Source organism: Corvus moneduloides, chromosome 3, assembly GCF_009650955.1.
Source record: "Corvus moneduloides isolate bCorMon1 chromosome 3, bCorMon1.pri, whole genome shotgun sequence".
Taxonomy (NCBI): Eukaryota; Metazoa; Chordata; class Aves; order Passeriformes; family Corvidae; genus Corvus; species Corvus moneduloides.
Window position 1 is genome coordinate 4,106,573 of NC_045478.1, and position 19,305 is coordinate 4,125,877.

Consider the following 19,305-nt stretch of genomic DNA (forward strand, 5'->3'; position numbering starts at 1 on the left):
ATTTCCCTATGAAATGTTGTTTCGCCGTCTGCCAAAAATGTCGAGATGTACAGAGAAGCTACATATTCATCATGCAGAGCTACCAAACATTAAACTCAGCTCAGGTTTTTAATACTACCTATCTCCCACATTTGATTTCCCCTGTTTTTTTGGGGTTTTTTTTGCCTGGTTTAAGTTTTGTCTTTAAGATTGTAGAATAAAATTGAAAATATATTTTTATTCAGGTTTGCATTGCTAATCTTTGTGCTGAGGATGCTGTGGAAGACTGAAATGTGTTCACAAGAGACCAGTTCACGAGAAGCCACCTGAAGAGAGGTGTTAACTGTAGAATTCCAAACACATGCACATGTAGAAAACAGGGATTTGATCTCTAAGTCTTTGTAATTGGAGGAGGACAATGCCATGACAAGTTTTGACTGTTAAAAGGCAAGCAGGGCACAGGAATATTCAGACTTCACAGCACCTCTCTTGGTTATATCTGCATTGAAGTTACAAGCAAAGGGAAAATCTTTGCCTCAAATAATTCACAATCCAGAAATGATCAAGAAGAAGGAACAAAATTAATACACATAATCATAAAATCATGGAGTCATAAAATGATTTTTGTTGGAAGGGACCATTAAAGGTCACCTAGTCCAACACCCCTGCAATAACCAGAGTCATCTTCAACTAGATCTGGTTGCTCGTAGCCTCAAAGGAGGTGTGGAGGAGACGGATAGAGATAGGTGAGGAAACGTGTCTGGAGAAATATGGAGAGAAATGAAGGAGACCTGTGGAAAACAACGTTACTGGAAACACAGCTGGAGAGGGCTCTTGGAGGAAGGTGCCCCGTGAAAGAGGAGGTGCAGCTCTGTGGGGACTGTGACCCATAGGTGACCTGTGCCAGGGCAGGAACAGACGCCTGCCCATGACAAATTAAAACAAACAAAACCAAAAAATTCTGATGCATACAGCATTTAAATCCTTTTATTTTTAAGTATGCTTGGCTGGATCAAGGTGCTGTAATACAGGTATGTATGGAATGAGGAGACATTCACATTGCTTTGAATCAGTGATGGTTGTGCAGGACTCTTAATCTTGACTAGAAATACAACAGTCACACAGCAGTGTGTGACAGATTAAAAAGATGTAAATAATTCCAATTCATACAACACTTAAGTCCTCTTATTTTAAGTACCAAGTCCACACAGTCACTGATACTAGAAACAGAATGCTCTGGTGTCTTCTCAGTATTCCTCTGGATATTCTACCCCATGTGATGTGACCATATTTTTGGTGATTTGCTCAAACCTAATGAAAGAGCTTTTTAAGGCACTGGCAATGAAAGTTCAGCTCAAATTATCCAGAAAGTATCCTCAGCACCAAACCAGTTTTCTCTGCCTCATACAGCCTATTGTCTTGATAGTCTTTTTTTTATCAAATCAAATATTTCCCACTTTTAATAGACTACTGGACCTTAAAGAACAACCCTCTACCACAAAAATACCACAATTTTTAAACATCTTCTGGAGACAACCCCCATCTTTCTCACTGTTTAGCTGCAGCTCTAAATTTTCAACCTGTCTCCATCTCCTTTTTAATCTCAAAATCTCTTTTGACCAATTTTAGATCACCTGAATTTGTCCTGGAAGAAAACAAAAGATGAAATTCTTCTTTACTTCAGGAAAACCCATCTCACAGCTCAAATTAATTTGTGGTATTTAAACACTGTTATTTCATTAAAGTTGAGCAGTTAAATATTAATGCTAGATGTACAAAGAAAGCAGTCCTGGATGTGTTTCTTATTTTGTGTCACTTATCTCACCTGACAGTACAGACAGCAAATAATGTAACTATAATCATAGAATCATAAAATCATTAAGGTTGGAAAAGACCTCTGTGGTCATCAAGTCCAACCATTAACCCACCACTAAACTGTGTCCCTCAGCTCCACAACTACATGTTTTTTGAGCACTTCCAGGAACAGTGACTCCACCACTTCCCTGGACACCCTGTTCCAAAATTCAGTCCAGTCATGGTGGGTGTGGTTTCATGCCGTGGATTCACCTTGGATGTTTGTGGTAAATATGAAGCAATATCCCCTTTCAAATTTAATAATGTACTTTGCAGCTACAGTCCAATTATCTATAAAATTCTGAAGACATAAGAGGGAGTATGATGTTGAATCCCTCTGAAATCTTGAATACTCACATGGAACCATGGTTGCCTTCATGCTATACATGAAATTTGTGGTATCACAGTCATATTGTCCTCATGATACCCTGTGACTCCTTTATACAGAGACACTTTTTCTAGTATGATGGGAAAAAAGTTCCACCTTTGTTTCTAGGGATTCAGTTTTCTGGAGATACTTGTCAGCACATTGGGCCCAAAAGGCAGGGACTCTTCCACCCCACAAACTAAAATCATAATTTGTACAAGAAATGTCCAACCACCAAAGTTTATTGAGACTTCTATGATCACACTGAGAGCTGTCTTTTGACAGTGAAAGGATGAAATGCATATTTATTTCTGGTAAAATAAACAAGATATAATTCCATATAGGGCAGTAATTAGTAACTATGTGCTAATCACAGTGTGTGATATACTGAAAGACACATTTTTTGCTTGAATAAAATTACTCTAAGTAGACAAAGGTGAAAAGACCAAGTCCTGGATCTCACACCTCTTCCTCCTCCTCTAATTTGTGTAGCTTCAACCGGTCCAAGAACCTACCAAGACCTGTTGCAAGACAAAATAGAAAATGGGGATTGAATAATGACAGAGATCTTCCAAGAGTGAGATCTGTGGGAGTAATTGAAAATCCAGTGGCATCCTACATGCAGTTAAACGTGGGTGGACAGAGGACTGGAGGACATTCCCATGGGTGCATAGAGAGAGCAATCCTGAGTTGTCAGGAGCGGACAGAGCACTGACCTTGGAGGCTTTTGCCATCTCTAATTTTAATGATTCCTCGAGCTGCATAGCCTAGAAATACATGTATTTAAATGATTCGTGAGGTTTGCACATCCAAGGAATATTTTAGCTGTTTTGACACACTGTAATGGGTTTGGCACAGAGAAGGCAGGGAAAGCAAACCATCCTCTCGGCCTGGATTTGCCAGAAGAGTCTCTGCTTTCTCCCCACTGATGAAAGTTGTCATTTCTCCTCTAGTTCTCAGTGTTTGTCACTGGCAGACAGGACGGAGAAGGAAAAGGGGGAAAGAAAATTTAAAAAAAAAAAAAAAAAAAGAAAACCTCAAATCCTAAAAGTCATCATAACAAACTTGCCACTGACTGAAGTTGCTGTTTGGCTGAGCGTGGTGACTGTTGTGCTGTGACAGATCCTGTCAGGGAGGCACTGCCCCAGCTTGCAGGTGTAAGCATGACCTATCAAAATGAATGGGAGCTGACAGAAAGGATTTCTGCAACGTGAAACGGAGAGCTGACATGAAAACAGTGACGTGTGAGGGACCGAATCACCGCGAGCACAGCTGTCACAGATGATGTCCAGAGAAATGACAGGAGAATACTAACTTTACTTGATGTCAGTCTAGTTGTCCTTTGTGTTTGGAAGAGTAACTGCTAGGAAGGGAAAAATTTCAAAACATACAAGGGAGGAAAAAAAAACCAGTGAAAAACCCACATGCACATCCATTTCAGCTCAACATCCAAAGCAGCTTTTATGCCTTCTTGCAATATTATTAGCATAGACAATTTTATTTGTTGGATTTTTTTGACGTGCCTTCTTCTGGCTAGAATGGTAGGTTTATATAAACTATTTTAAGACTGATATTTTATTTAGTCTATTGACAACACCAAAGAAGTCCTGCTACGACCACTGCTATCAGCTAATTACTGCTACTTCTACAAGGATGAAATCAGTTACCTTTTCACAGCAAGAAGTGAATATTTTCAGTATTTTCTGAGTATAAAAATTACAACTGTTCCCTAAGACATCTGAAGTTTGTGCCACATTGTTTTGCAGACCTACTGTATTGAAAAACACTTCTGTTCCTCCTCCTTCTGTGCTTCTGTGTAGCTCTTTGACTCTCTGGGCCAGGAGCAATCTCTTCCTTGCACTTTTCTAAGTGCAATAAAATCTCATCTAGAATGGGCATCTCCAGTCTGTGTTTCATGGAAATAGGCTCACCATAGAGTAGAAATGGTTTTACCATGTTGAGATTACAATAAAAACATAAAACTTCTCATCTTTTCATGGATTATTCAGACTGACTGGGAGTGCTGATGTTGGACAAACTCTAAAGACTCAGTAGTTCAAGAGACAGGACATGAATCATGACCTCCCTGCTGCCTCTGCCTGTGCCAGGTTGGATGTCAGGAGTGACATGAAGGCAGTGAGATGTGAGGACAGACCTTGAAAGGAAAAAGGATCCCACTTCTCCCATACTTCTGGTTTCAACTAGAACACCAAATGCATTTCTCCAAGCCTGAATGCAAAGTGGATTCTAAAATCTTTCCTTCCTCTGTGACCAAAGTGCCCCAAAGTAGATCCAATACCGCATTCTTATTTTTTTGAGCAAGCAGGCATTGCCCAGGACAAATTACAGAAGATGAGTAAAATATAGATTGGAGAGAGCCCCAAAAGGCAAATTGCTTGTTCTGTTGCCTTAGTGATTTGGTGTGGTTTAAAAACCAACCAATCAAAAGGAAAAAAATCTCCAAAATTCAAACAACTTGATTTAGGTCTAATTCATATAATAGAAGAGCAGAAGCCATTAGAATTGATATTTTCAAATGAGGCCAGAATTTAAATTTTGAGGACAGGCTGAATGGGGCTTGGAGCAACCTGGGATAGTGGAAGGTGTCCCTGCCCATGGCAGGGGATGGAACAAGATGAGCTTTAGTGTCCCTTCCAATCCAAACCATTCTGGGATTCTGGGATTCTATGGATGGGGGTAACCAGAATATTTTTGTCTGACCTTGGGTAAGTCCCTTTCTCTTCCTTCACCTTTTCTCCCCGTATCTCAGCTGCTCGACAGAGAGATCCATTTTCTTTCTGAGTCAAATTCCAAGTCTACAGAAGTCTGTAGGAGTATTTCCGTTGACATCTCAGGGCTCTGGACCAGCCCATCAGGAATTGTGCCATGCCTCGTTCAGATGTGGAAAAATTGCATTTGAAGCCTCCAAATGCTCCTACATTGTAAATAATAGTCAACATTTCATCAAATTAATTCAGCTGGCTATCAAATCAGATCATGATTAGAGCTAATCAAAGCCTGGAACGTTTGTTTATAAGCGCTGTCTTTATTTTAATTTGTTCCAGTAAAGGAGGAAAAAAAGGCAAAAATTCAGAAATGTCTTAGAATGTGGAATTTCTGAAGCATTTTCTTTCAGAAAATTAATACAACCTTATTAAAATTCCATATATACCCAGACTGAAATATCTTTTTTTTCAGGTGGATGACATATTGAAGTAAAACAGACAAAATTATTACATTTGAAACTATTGAAACTATGTCAAATTATTCTTGATGGGCCGGATTTTGTTGAATTACTGTACATCAACAGTATGTTAGAATTTAGTGAAACCCCCCATTCTCTGACAGAAAATGATTTTATCCAAAACCAATTGAGTCTTTTCTAACACCAATTAATTCTGATCATAGAACAAACCACATAATAAATGTGATCAAAGGTCTAACACATTGCTCAGAAATGTTGAGATTATATGATAGATTTTCTTTCTTTGGGAATCATATGCAGATATAGCACCAGCCACAATATGATAAAAGACTTGGAAGAAACAAACTACCTGTAAACATTTCCCATTCATTATCTTGAGTTTCTGCTACTGTGTGACAAATCATTAGTTGTAGTGTAAGGCAAGCCTTAAAAATGTAATTACTTAATCATGCAGTTAGTTCCCCATCAATCCTACCAGCACTTGCTCTTAACTAGCTTTAAAGAACAAAATTAGGAGTAATTTGTAAGCAAAAGTAATTGAGGGGAGGCTGATATTGCCAAGGTGTTGACAGCACCGCACATGGTGTTTTTTCTTTTAATTCCCTGGCAAAACAGTGGCCTGCAAACTTTGCTGAAGAGCACTGCTGGCTGGTGGAGCCTTAAAACACATCCTGGTGTCCTTGCACTGAGGTCAGGAATGGGGATTTCCCTCACTTTGTGTCACCACCTTCATGATCAGCGGAAAGGAGGCGTGGGATGAAGAAATGATGGATCCATGAGAGCTGGATATTAGTCCTGCAATTAATCCTGTTTGGTTTTCAGAGATTGCAGCATCAGTAACAGCACAGAGCCAGAAAAGGGAAAGGATATGTTGAGAGCAAGAAGAAACAGAGCTTGTAGTCAGTGGATGTTATATTTCATAAAGCTCCAGGGGATCTAAAATAAGATAAAGCAGAAATGGGTGGTGAATGGAGATTTTTTAATGTGATCGGTTTCACTGGAGAGTGTAGATTTATCAAAACTTACACTATCAGAAAGGAAAAAAAATATTTTTAACTCTACTTTCACCTGTGAAAATTCTGAAAAATGGTTTGAAATTATTCAAGAGTCTAGTCTTGTCATTGCCCAGGTTGAAAAAGTCTAGTGCCCTGATTTTAATCGATTTGTGAATTGCAGTGTCTGCATGTGACAAGAACAGTGTGGCCAGCAGGACCAGGGCAGGGTTCGTCCCTCTGTGCTGGGCACTGGTGAGGCCGTACCTTGAGTCCTGTGCCCAGTTCTGGGCTCCTCAATTCAGAAAAGGTGTTGAGGGGCTGGAGCATGTCCAGGGAAGGGAATGGAGCTGGGGATGCAGCACCAGGAGCGGCTGAGGGAGCTGGGAAAGGGGCTCAGCCTGGAGAAAAGGAGGCTCAGGGGGGACCTTCTGGCTCTGCACAACTCCCTGACAGGAGGGACAGCCAGGTGGGTTGGGCTCTGCTCCCAGGGAAAAAGGGACAGGATAAGAGGAAATGGCCTCAGGCCGTGCAAGTATTTATGAAATCAGACAAGAAAATTAAAAATTAGATATATATTGGAGGTGGGGGGGAGGAACATGCAGATGGGATTTTTGCAAGGTTTCTTCTTCTTGGGAAGATTAAGGTTCCATGCAGGATGCTGCAGATGGAGGTAGACTGCTCAGGGAAATTCCTCTACACCTGTCAAGTATGCCATGGAGGAGAAAAAGACAGGATAACCAAGTCAAATGGAAAAAAACCCGTGGAGTTTTCGGAAGGAAACTTGTCTGCTTTTTATCAACTAGTTCATGAAAACTTATTTCAAGATGTGTCACTTTTGAAAACTGGCTACTTCTTTTAGGGAAATTCGGTCCTAATTTGGGAGGAGGAGGTATTGGATCACTTTTCACTCTTTTGCAGCAGCCAGCAAAGTATGATGAACTAAGAAAAGAATGAAATTAAGAATTTTCTGATACTATGATCTTTGCCCTCCTAAATGCTTTCAGTGAGACAATGGGAGAGAGTGGTTTTTTAGAAAAGAGAATCCTTCTGCTCAGGGATGAGGTCTTGAGAAGGATATTCAAAGGGAATGTGATCTGAAGAAGAAAGTGGAAATGGCTGGTGAAGGTTAAAGTTCACTGTAGAAAGTGTCTCTATTCCAGCTTCACTGAAACTAATTAAGTGTGGTTGTAACCCATTTCTTTTCAATAATTGTGCCTGCGGGTTTATTTAGGACATAATGTTGAATGATCTCTAAAGGCACAGTCCTTGTGACATCTGATATGATTGCAGTGTGTTTGTGTCAGTCACCTCTTTTCTCCACCAAGGGTTGGGGAACTTAATAAGAACCACTCACTCAGCTCATCTCAATAACTTCTAATTACTTGAAACTCTGGCTATTGCAAATCTTTCCTTTTCCCCCTACTCTTGTCTTGACTGTGAGTTGCAAATAGGTAGGGAACAGAAGGAAAGTTGCTTTGATAGGGCAAGGGGAATTTGGCTTCAACATGTAAGAAGATCGATTTAGATGAGATATTAGGAAGAAATTTTTCCTTGCAAAGGTGGTGAGGCACTGGCACAGGTTGCCCAGAGAAAGCTGTGGCTGCCCCATCCCTGGAAGTGTTCAAGGCCAGGCTGGACAGGGCTTGGAGCAGCCTGATCTGGTGGAAGGTGTCCCTGCCCATGGAAGAAGGGTCAGAGCTCGTTGGTCTTTGAGATCCCTTCCAGCTCAAACCATTCTAGGGTTCCATGAAGTGCTGCAGAGTCGCAGCTCCAACGTGGTGCTTTGCATCATGGCATTTCAGAGTCACAGAGGAAATCATCCCAAGCCATGCACTCAGGTAGTTGAACTTCTTTTCCTTAGAGACATTGTGTGGGTGGCCCATGATTTTCATTTGTTGTTTTAACCAGCAGGTATTTCAGCAAGAGAAACAAGAGTGTTTGCTTCTAAGGAGAGGGTTTTTGTATTCAGCAACTTATAAGGCATTTGAGGAAAGATGAGCCAACTTGACACATCCAAAACCAAGGAAAAAGGCAGAATGAACTCACCCAGCAGAAACCATTTGCTCCTCATGAGCTCTCACCCCAAACTCCACACTTTCTAAACACTGTCTGTAAGATTGGGTCTTGTTTAAACACTACATAATGTGATGGTACCCAGTATTTAATAAAAGCACTGAAACTCACGGTGCCACAGATTCACTTGCTGAACATGTCATGAGGCAAAATTTTATAGGCATTGTAAAATCTTTTTACCACACACAGCTGCATTAACCAAAATGACTCAAATCTGCAGGGCATCTGAAACACACACTACAGCAATAATAGACTTTGCTGCTTAAAAAGTGATTATGACTAATGCACAGAAACAATTATCACCAAGCTTAATTGTAAAGGATTAAGCACAGTATATATATGTATATAAGTATGCATACATACATATATATTTATATGCATGTGCATCACATTCCATATCTAGGATTTTACTAGAAAAGAGGATCTAACAAAAATAAAGATGAGGGGAATATGAGTATTTCTGGAAGAAATAAAAGGAAAGAATATAAAGCAAAAAATAACCCCACAAAACCCAGAAAGAGCTCGTTCAACAGAAGATATGGAAGTCAGCCAGAAACCACAGACAGTGATCTGAGTGTTCAGGGTGAAGAGGGGTTTACTGAGAACGATTATACCAAGTTCTGTTGGAGCTGAATGTTCATTGACAGCACACTCATTTTGGGAGTGATCTGCAATGGATCCTCAGGTGAAGACTGCAAAACAGGAAAAAGCTTAAATTCTATTTATGCCCTGCATATATATTCCCATCGTCCAGGAACATAAGTTTAAAAGACTTTACAAGCCAGAGGTACAACCTGTGGCTTCATTAATTCCTGTCCCTGGAAGCATCCAAGGCCAGGTTGGATGAGGCTTGGATCAACCTGGCCTAGTGGAAGATGTCCCTGCCCATGGCAGGGAGTGGAATGAAATTAATTTTAAGATCCCTTCCACTCAAACTGTTCTATCTTTTATGATTTCTAAAGTCTGAATTAACTTGTCTTTCATAATTTTTTTCCAGCTGTTTTATGAAAGTGCTTATATTTTTTGTCTCAATAACCATATTTTCATGAATTGCCATTCCTAAATTATCTGCCTGTGTACTGATATTCTTCCAGGCTATCAAGATTGTCTGGCAGTATGATCTGGAGAAAGGTGTTGTATTCCTACACTGGCTAAATCTAGGACAGCACATGGCATTTCACACCTGGCTACTGCCCAGCCCCACCAGATCGAGTCAACGCAGTGTCTGTATAAATTCTTCCTATAAACCAGCAGAACAGGTACCAACTGCTTTATTACAATCATTGTTTGAAGAGGTTATTGTTATTTTTTCTGAGCTTCCAGCTGTGATGGTCCTTAAAGAAAGAGGCAGTTGTGATTAAAGCAGAAACAATTAGGAAAAATGAGCTAAACCCTCAACTGTTGCCAGCTTCATTGACTTCAAGAAAATTAGGTCAACTGATGTCAATTGGGGGCCCCACCAGTTGAGTTGTCCCTTCCTTCTGCTTCAGGCTTTTGCTGTGACCTTCAGTAATTACACCATGCAGCAGGCACACAAGTGGAGAGATTAAGTTGTTTAAAATGAGGTGAATAAAACACCAGAAAAAAAAATACAGTGATTATTATTAGTACGAATTGCGGTAAGGCCCATAGGCTGGAAAAGGCAATATTTGTTGTGTGCAATCAAACATGGATAGGATGATGCCTGGGAATGCTCTCTTCCACTGGCAAGGCTCTGTCAAGCAATCCTTTCACCCCTGGCTGTGGATCACTGTGTTAATAAGTGTGTCAAGGCTTCCTTGTTTGTGCTGCTACAGATGAGTCGTTTGATGCAGCTTCAGACTCTGAGGCTGTCTTTGAATTAGCAAACCTGCAGCAGCAGGTCAGAGGCACAGTATATCTCCTCCCATTAAATCCTTAGCATAGACACTGGATTGTGTTTAGCTGTATTTTTACAGAAAATCTCATGTGAATGATTTGGGCACCAGCACTGGAGCGCTCCCCATCAGCAATTTGGACTTGAGGGTGATGGTGGCTGGCTATGTGGATAGAAACACTGCTGTGCCAGGTGCTGTGACTCTCAGAATGGTCTCTGGCTCTGTTTAAATATGCAACATGGGAGGTTGAAGAAAGTCCAGTGTAGCTCTGTGGTATCTATTTACTCTGTACTCAGGCATCTCGTGATGAAAACTGAGGTTCCTGAATTTATGGTGGACGAGAAATGTAAGTATTGACATAAAGACCAGCAAAACACAGGCTTTCTGCTTGGCTGCTCTACAGGTATGGATCTGAGGATTGTTTTGGCTGGATTTATTCTTTTTTAAATGATTAGAATGCCAAAAATTTGGGGCCCATAGTGATCTTTCAATATTTATGTTTTATTAAAGATTGATTTCATTTAATCTAAAATTTAGGCATGTGGCATTAACTCAACAGCTGCTACAGTGAAAGGAAAATCAGACCTCTTCATAAGAAAATTTGCCCCACATCTCTTAGATGTTTCTCTCCAGATGGGACAAATTTCCTTCTGGATGTGCACGTCCTCCTCTATCAACCATTAAGGGAGCCCAGATGAGTTTCTTGGAATGTATGCCTGGTGTTTTAATGATAAAATTAAGGCATGACTCACAATCGCAGACCTGGGGTTTGCTAAAGGAGGCTAGAACTTCCAAAACCCTACAAAATTTAATGGGAATTAAGTGTTTAAGGACAAACTTTGAGTAGATCAGGGCTGGTTCTCCTAGAGAAATACAGATTTTTTTTTTTCTGATTTTTTTTCTAGTCAGACCCACTCTTACATGACATTCTCGTTAGGTAGAACTACATCTTGAACTTTTGAAGGATATCTTAAAAGTTCAAATTCAGTTGTTCAGAAACTAGAGGTAAAGTTATGCAAAGCTTAAAAAAGTTAAAAATTGCCTTTATTTTTTTCATAGGCTTTTAAATATATTTATGTGAGCTTTTTCATATTCATGTTATATTTGAAAAATTAATTCTGGGGGTTTTTTTCTTGTGATAAACTAGACCTTTCTTGTTACAAATCTGGTGTCTTTTAAAAATTCAAAGTTTGAGAAAATGTCGGCATAAAAACCTGATATTTTACTCAAAGGCTGCTGTGTTTTGCATTTCTGATGGAAAAAAAATCAGGAAAAAAATTTATTAGCTCTTTAGGAGAACATCTGTTTGTGATTGACTTAAGTCATTAGTCTGGTGTTTTTGTTTTGCTGGTTTTTTTTTTTTTTTTTCTCTTGAAAACCAATCTTCAAGCTTGTTTCTATTCTTTCTAATAAAAATCTCTGATTTTCCTCTATCATTTTTGAAAAGACCAAAACTCTCCATTTTCACGAGGGGGAGAAAATAGCAGTGATTAAGTCGAGCTCTACACCTCTCAATAGAAAACAGATATTTTTTATAGAAAGCGGCCACAGCTGCACATAACAACATGCATTAGTGCATCTTGCAGGGAAATGAAATCGAACAGCAAGACACGATCATAAGCCTATCTTGGAGTGTAGTCAATTTGTCCAGTAAATATTGTGGCATTAACAGTTTTATTTGTTGATCATTTCTGATGTTAATGGTAATGGGCCCCTTTGGTATTGGGATATTTATGTCTGACAGCGTGGTGCAATTTACATTAATAAGACTCATTAATTTCAGATGGTTTCTACTATGGAGGAAGGAAATATTAGAAGTGTTTTGTGGGGGTTTTTTCAGCATTAGTCTCTCTCTCCATGCAGCACAGAGCCACTAAGCTACATGGCTGCACAACAATGAATGCTCCCTTGTTGTTGCTATTAATGATTTCCTTGCCTGCTAAAGTTGAGGGTGGATAGCTGCCTCTTGGAGGAACTATCTTGCTTCCATGTTTTCTTAGACTTTTCTTTTTTTCCTTAATTTTTCTTTTTCTTCCCCCTCCCCTTTTTTTGGGGGGGGGATGGGTTTTTACTTTTTGTGTTTTTGTTTTTTTTTTTTTAAGTTGCTCAGTTCACTGGCTTTTTGGTGTCTGTAGAATTCATAATCTCAAGCAAAACCAAGAAGAGTTTCTATTTCCTCCTCCCATTTCTTACATCCTCTTGGCTTCCATGATGATGACAACCCTGGCCATCATTTAGAATCTGGATGCTAAAATTAATTACAACTTTGTGGGAGGATCTAGAAGAGAAATGACAATTCCTTCCTTGAAAATGGTACGAATGACTCAGTTCTTTCCTGTGTTCAATTTTTATAACAGGAAATAGAAAGCTAATTACTGGTTATTAAGGGCTTTCTAAATCTCTCTCTCTTTTATTAGTTGGACAATGAACAGTTACTTCTTATGAGATGAGAAAAGTCAAAGCAAATAATTTATTGGGACTGATTTCCATAATTGGTTTTCAGGCACAGACTCACGGCACTGGCAGCTGACATGACGGCCACTGTCCTGCTTTAGCTGCAAAATGGTTTTCATTCTTTGTGAAAATGGAAAATTCAGTATTTTAGCTCTTTAAAATTGAGACAGACATACTGGACCAAAGTGCACTGACTCACAATGTCTAATTCCACAATGCAAAGATTCTGGTTTCATTAGGGCTGAGGAGGTTTTTTTGCAATATTTTCTCTTATTCTCTTTTGCAGTCTTTAAAAAAAATTAATTTGAAAATGTGCTCCTTTTCAAGAAAGCCAGAAAACATGAGACTTTCCTAAGGAACTAATCTAATCTGTTAGCTGTACAGGCAAAGTTGAGGAATAGGGATTTGGAATTAAAATGTGAGGATTTAGTGCTGGATAAAACCCCCAAAACAAACACTGAGGGTTTCATTAGGATCTGATTGAAAAAAAGACAGTTAGGGTTGTTCAGTCTGGAGAAGAGAAGGCTTCAGGGAGACCTTAGAGCCCCTTCCAGTGCCTAAAGGGGCTCCAAGACAGCTGGAGATGGACTTTGAACAAGGACGTGAAGTGACAAGACAAGGGAGAATGGCTTCAAATGGACAGAGGGCAGGGTAAGATCATAGATGAGGAATAAATTCTTCCCTGTGAGTGTGGTGAGAGGCAGAGAATCTGTGGCTGCCCCATCCCTGGAATGTCCAAGGCCAGGATCATACAATGGTTTGGGTTGGAAGGGACCTTAAAGGTCATTTCATTTCACCCCCTGCCACAGGCAGGGACATCTTCCACCATCCCAGGTTGGTCAGGGCCCCATGCAAACTGGCCTTGAACATTTCCAGGGAGGGGACAGCCACAGCTTCTCTGGGCAGCCTGTGCCAGGGCCTCCTCACCCTCAAATATTTCATATACATTCATATACTCTCCAGGTGATCCTAAGCACCTTCTTTTTCCATCAGTTATTCTTTTACTGATTGAATAAAGAGACGAGGTTTGATGAGCACAAATAGCCCTGCACAGATTTCCCCCTTTTACATAACTCGTTGGCAGTTTCATTATTTCTGTTCAAACGAACTGGAAGCGTAAATTCACGCTCTTCCCTTTTGCCTGACTACGGGCAGATGCTGAACAGTAGTGGGAAAAATAACTGTCTTCCCACTTCCCTGAAGCAAACCAAAATTGCTACCCCTGGAGCTGAGTGAGATTTCAGGGGCAAGCTGAGAAATGCACATTTCTCATGATGATGTGCTGATTAAACTTTCCTCTTTGTGTGTTCACGTCCTTTATTTGCATCAAAGACCAAAGTGGCTCTTTGATGCAAATAAAGTCTGTAATGCAAAGTCCCCCTCAGTGGGTACTTTCTAATGCTGCCAACAAAAAATGTAATAAAACAATAAAGGGAGACATAAAATAAAAATAACAATGCAATGGAACAAGTTTACTATGCCAAATTAATGTCCTTATGGTACCATCATATTAACACTCCTTTTCATATTTACATGGTGACTGCAGAGAAATACAGATAAGTTTTATTTTCTCCCAGTGTCACTCCTTCTTTGCAGCCATACAGTTGTTGCTCATATGAGCAGCTTGTAGGTGTCACCTACTAATTCCCCAAGATAGAACTTTATTAATGCACCACGCAATAGAGTAAGTCTTCTGCAGGCTGGGGGATGAGCAGACCAAGAGCTGCTCTGTCAAGGAGGACTTGGGGTGCTTGGGATGTTTGGAGGTGCTGGTGGGTGAGAGCTGGCCATGCCCCATCTGTGTGCTCTGGGACCCAGAAACCCCCGTGCTCTGGGCTGATCCCCCAGTGTGGGCAGCAGGGCAGGGGGGGATTCTGCCCCTCTGCCCTGATCAGGTGAGACCCCACCTGCAGAGCTGCCTCCAGCCCTGGGGCCCAGCACAGGAAGGACCTGGAGCTGACATGATCCCTAGGACGATCAGAGGGATGGAGCGCCTCCACTATGAGGAAAGGCTGAGAGAATTGGGATTGTTTGGCCTGGAGAAGAGAAGGCCTCGGGGTGACCTGATTACACCCTTCCAGTAGCTGAAGGAGCTGACAAGAAAGGTGGAGACAGTCTATTTTCAGGGGCATGTAGTGATAGCACAGAGGGGAATGACTTCAAACTGAGAATAGGTTTAAATTGGATTTTAGGAAGAAATTCTTTACTGTGAGGGTGGTGAAGCCCTGGCACAGGTTACCCAGAGAAGCTGGGGCTGTCCCATCCCTGGAAGTGTTCAAGGCCAGGTTGGACAGGGCTTGGAGCAACCTGGGATAGTGGAAGGTGTCCCTGCCCATGGCAGGGGGGTTGGAATTAGTTGGTCTTTGAGGTCCCTTCCAAGCTAAAGCGTTCCATGATTCTATGATTCTAATAAACCAAGGTCAATAACCCATCTTAATCAAGCCAAGGATGTACCTGAAGATAATTTATCTGTTTAGGGGTAGATTTAACACGTATGAGAATTAAGACCTAATTCTGGCTGTCTTCCCCAGCCAAATCTTACCAATACTTGAAAGTGATGTAGTGTTTAATGTGAGTGAATAAGAATCAGAGACTTATTTTGCACTTTTTATGATAGGCGTAGATGGGAAACAAATCAGATTACATCCTAGTATAAAAATCTACAATTATTTATTTGTAATTTTTCCAAAGTTGGGATATTTGGAAAAATAAAATTTCTAGAAAAATTATTTCTCCAGAGCCATTTACTTTTTGCTTTGGTTTTGGCCTTTTTCCTTTTGAAGGGTAGTGAGTTTAAATTTTTTTTTTTAAGCTTTTGAAATGTTTCTACTTAAAGGTCTTCTATTTAAAAGAACAAGAAGAAAGAATCATGAAGATATTATTAGTCCTGCTTGAGGAATCACTTAAAACAAGATCAGGGATGTTGCTCATGTGAAACCTTCCCTGATCTGGCCAAATTATAAGTTTTTGGAAATTTCTCAGTAATAAGACAGTGGAATTATCCAGTGGTTTCGTCTGAACTCAGCATGATTCAGCCCCTCATGTCTCCTAGAAGACTGTAGATCCTTGTCTACTTTTCCTAGCTCCTTGGTCTCAGGGCTGGGCAGCCTGGGACTGGAAGTCTGTGAAGTACATGGAGACAAGGGCAAACCTTATGAGCAGCTTAGCAGGGGGCTTTTGATGTGGTAGTAGAGACTTGCAGCCAACTCTTGCTGTTGGATACCTCTGTCAATGGGAGCTGAGGTTTGAATCCTGTGGGTAGATTTGTGCTGGCAGAGTGCAGATCAGAAGAAGGAAAAAGAAACTGTGGAGTCCATTAAAAAAAAAAGTTATGTGATGGAGAAATATGAATCTGATTTTGTTGTTGTTTCTAGGTTTTAAACCTTAGGTGATCACCCGGACAGAGAAATTATTCAGGTTGTTTTCTCTGGAAACCAAACCACACCATGCTGTTGGAGCCAATCCAGAGGAGAGCATGAACATGCTCTGAGTGCTGGAGCCCCTCTGCCCTGGAGACAGGCTGAGAGCTGGGATGTCCAACCTGGAGAAGAGAAGGCTCCAGGGAGACCTCAGAGCCCCTTCAGTGCCTAAAAGGGCTCCAAGAGAGCTGGAGAGGGACTTTGGACAAGGGCCTGTAGGGACAGGACACAGGGAATGGCTTCCCACTGCCAGAGGGCAGGGATAGATGGGATACTGCGAAGGAATTCTTCCCTGTGAGGGTGCTGAGGGCCTGACACAGGTTTCCTAGAGAAGCTGTGGTTTCCTCATCCCTGGAAGTGATCCAGGCCAGATTGAATGGGTCTTGGAGCAACCTGGGATAATGGAAGATGCCGCTGCTCATGGCAGAGGGGGTGGAATGAGGTAATAAAACTTCCAACTCAAATCTTTCTCTGAATCTATGAATCTATGCTAGCAGATTCTAAAAAATTATCTTAAAGAGTAGCTGTATGCTAAAACCCTTCATCCTGGAACTGTTAAATTTCAGAATTTTCATATTTAGCATTCTGTGAAGATTCTTTATTTGCTTAACTTTTTTTTGCTGAAATTTGTGTCTGTCACCATCCAAGTGAACCCACCAGTTTTTCCCTGTATTTCTGAGTCTATCCATGTCCCATTTCAAAGTGGAGGCACGTGGTTGCTGGGCTTCTCATAGTGCCCTAAAAGCTGTAGCCTGTTTTCTCCAAGAAAACTGAGGAAAAGGAAATAAATTAGTTGTAACCACTACTAATACCACTTATCAAGTCCATGTTTTATATAAATATTGCCTTCTCCACCCAGTGACACAGACAGCTGCTTACAGGTAGCAGCACAGAAATCACCTTCTGGAGGGTACTCATGTCCTTGAGGAGAGCACCAGGATATTTTCATGGGACAGCTGCTTCTGCAGTTGTTCCTCCATATCTGAACATATTCCCTAAGTGGATTTGCTGCTGGTTCTCTGCTGAAAACAAGGTTCCCATTCTCAACAGTGACACAGCTTGAAATAAATCTACGTTACTTTAAAAAAAAAAAAAAAGCCACTGTTAAGAGTAAATTAAAGCAGATACGTGGGCTTTGATCAGGTTACAAGCAGTCAGAAGTGTTAATATACTGGAGCATTTTCACAGCGGAAATGAATTACACCATGGGCCATGCAACTGTAAAGTCGAGCGGAAATTGTAACAAAAAAAACCAACGACTGAGTCTAAACTGTGAAGGATGTTGGCAAATGTCCAGGAAAAGGTATGGCTGGTGCCAAGCTTGCATAAAAGAATAGTTTAACAGTCACTCCAATTGCTATAACTGCCGCTTTTTTTTTTCTTTTTCCTTTTTTTTCCTTTTAGCTGTTGTTCCTATTGTAACTAATCTCATTAAATAAGGCCCATTGTCTCTCCCCCTCAGACAACAGGCTCATTCAGAGGAGCTATGCCACGCACTGAGATCCTTCAGCAGGGTCTGAAAGGGACAACAGCACATCATAAAAAAATAGGATGGATTGAGTGCGTTCCACCCTGAAAGGCAGGAAAAAGCCTTCACAGCATGTCTGAAATTCAGTACCATTTGAAGACATCTATTGGAAAAGCTTGTGTGAAATCCTATCAATGTTTAAGATTATTGGAAGGTGGGAGAGAGAAGCATTTTGGGCACGTCTGATGATTCCATAAACCTATGGCAGCGTGACAAAAGAAGGGATCAGCTACCAGGATTAGTGTGGGGGTGACAGAAGGAAGGCAAAATTTAATGCAGAGAAAGGTCAGGTTTGAGAATCTGGTACAACTCCCTCAATAGTAATGGGAAGTTTTGCATTAAGTAATTAAAGAATTTGAGCAACTCTAGTTTTATAGTACCTCATCACTTATCCCCCCTCCCTTTATTTCAGGAATACTTGGTTAAATGAATGCTGGTCATGAAAAAGCTTCTCAAAAGGTAAAAGAAATAACCCAAATCTTAGTTCTAACAAGAACACAGAGATGGGTAAATTACCATCTTCATAATTATTACTATGTGTAACTAGTATTTGAACTAAATTTTCAAGACAAATCTAACTATTTTGACTCATTCTAACACCCTGGAAGAAGAGACCAACCCCCTACCTCACTATAAGACCCTCTTTTAGGCAGTTTAAAGGTTCAGCTCAAACTCTCTGCACCTCATCTGTAGGACCTTATAGAAGAACTGATGGCCAATAGACTGCATGTTCTATCTAAAGGGAAAAATAATTAAGAATTTGATTTAAAATTTGTTTGTCTGTCACAAATACCTTTCAATTTTACTACAGAAAGTCAAGATCTTTTGGACTTTTGACCATCACTGAGCAGCATATGCTTTGGTTGAGGAGAAATTCTCTGGTTAGGAAAGAAAACAGAATATGGATGACGAAACAAATGTATGGGCAGATAATCTTTATGTATAAATACTATCCTTAGTGCAATGACAGCTAAAATATCAGCTTCCAGGCAAGTTTCCATTCAATGTTGCACCTGTGGAGGACAATAAGTGGGATCCATGTGAAATAAATAATTTGTATTCTGGAGAAGGATGTTGTCATAAGGAAATGCAGCACAAAGCAAAACTGAAACATCACAGATCCTGGCCTGTAGCAACAGCAGTAAACCACAAATATTAAGTAGATTAATAATAACTGTCATGTTACATCCAAGAAGTTTTATCCCTCAGCCTTTGCACTTCTTTCCACAGTGGTTTTCATTAGTGGTTGCAGTTAAGAACAGCAAGAATCTCTTCTTTTCATTTCCATTAATATCTTAAGAAACAGAGGCAATGTGGGCAAATCAAACTCAACTGGAACATGAGGTAAATCCCTCACCCATAGCCAATTTGGATCTCATTTTACACAGAGCTAATCTAGATTTAAGCCTTCTGAATTAGACTTGATTTGCAGTCAAATCAGCAGTCAAATTTGCAGTCAAATCAGCAAGAGCTGACTCAGATCCTCATTATCAGGTATAAGAAGACTCTGGATGCTCATCTGGTGTGAGCCACCTATGCACAGCACTGGAGTCAACAGAGCTATTTATATTTAAT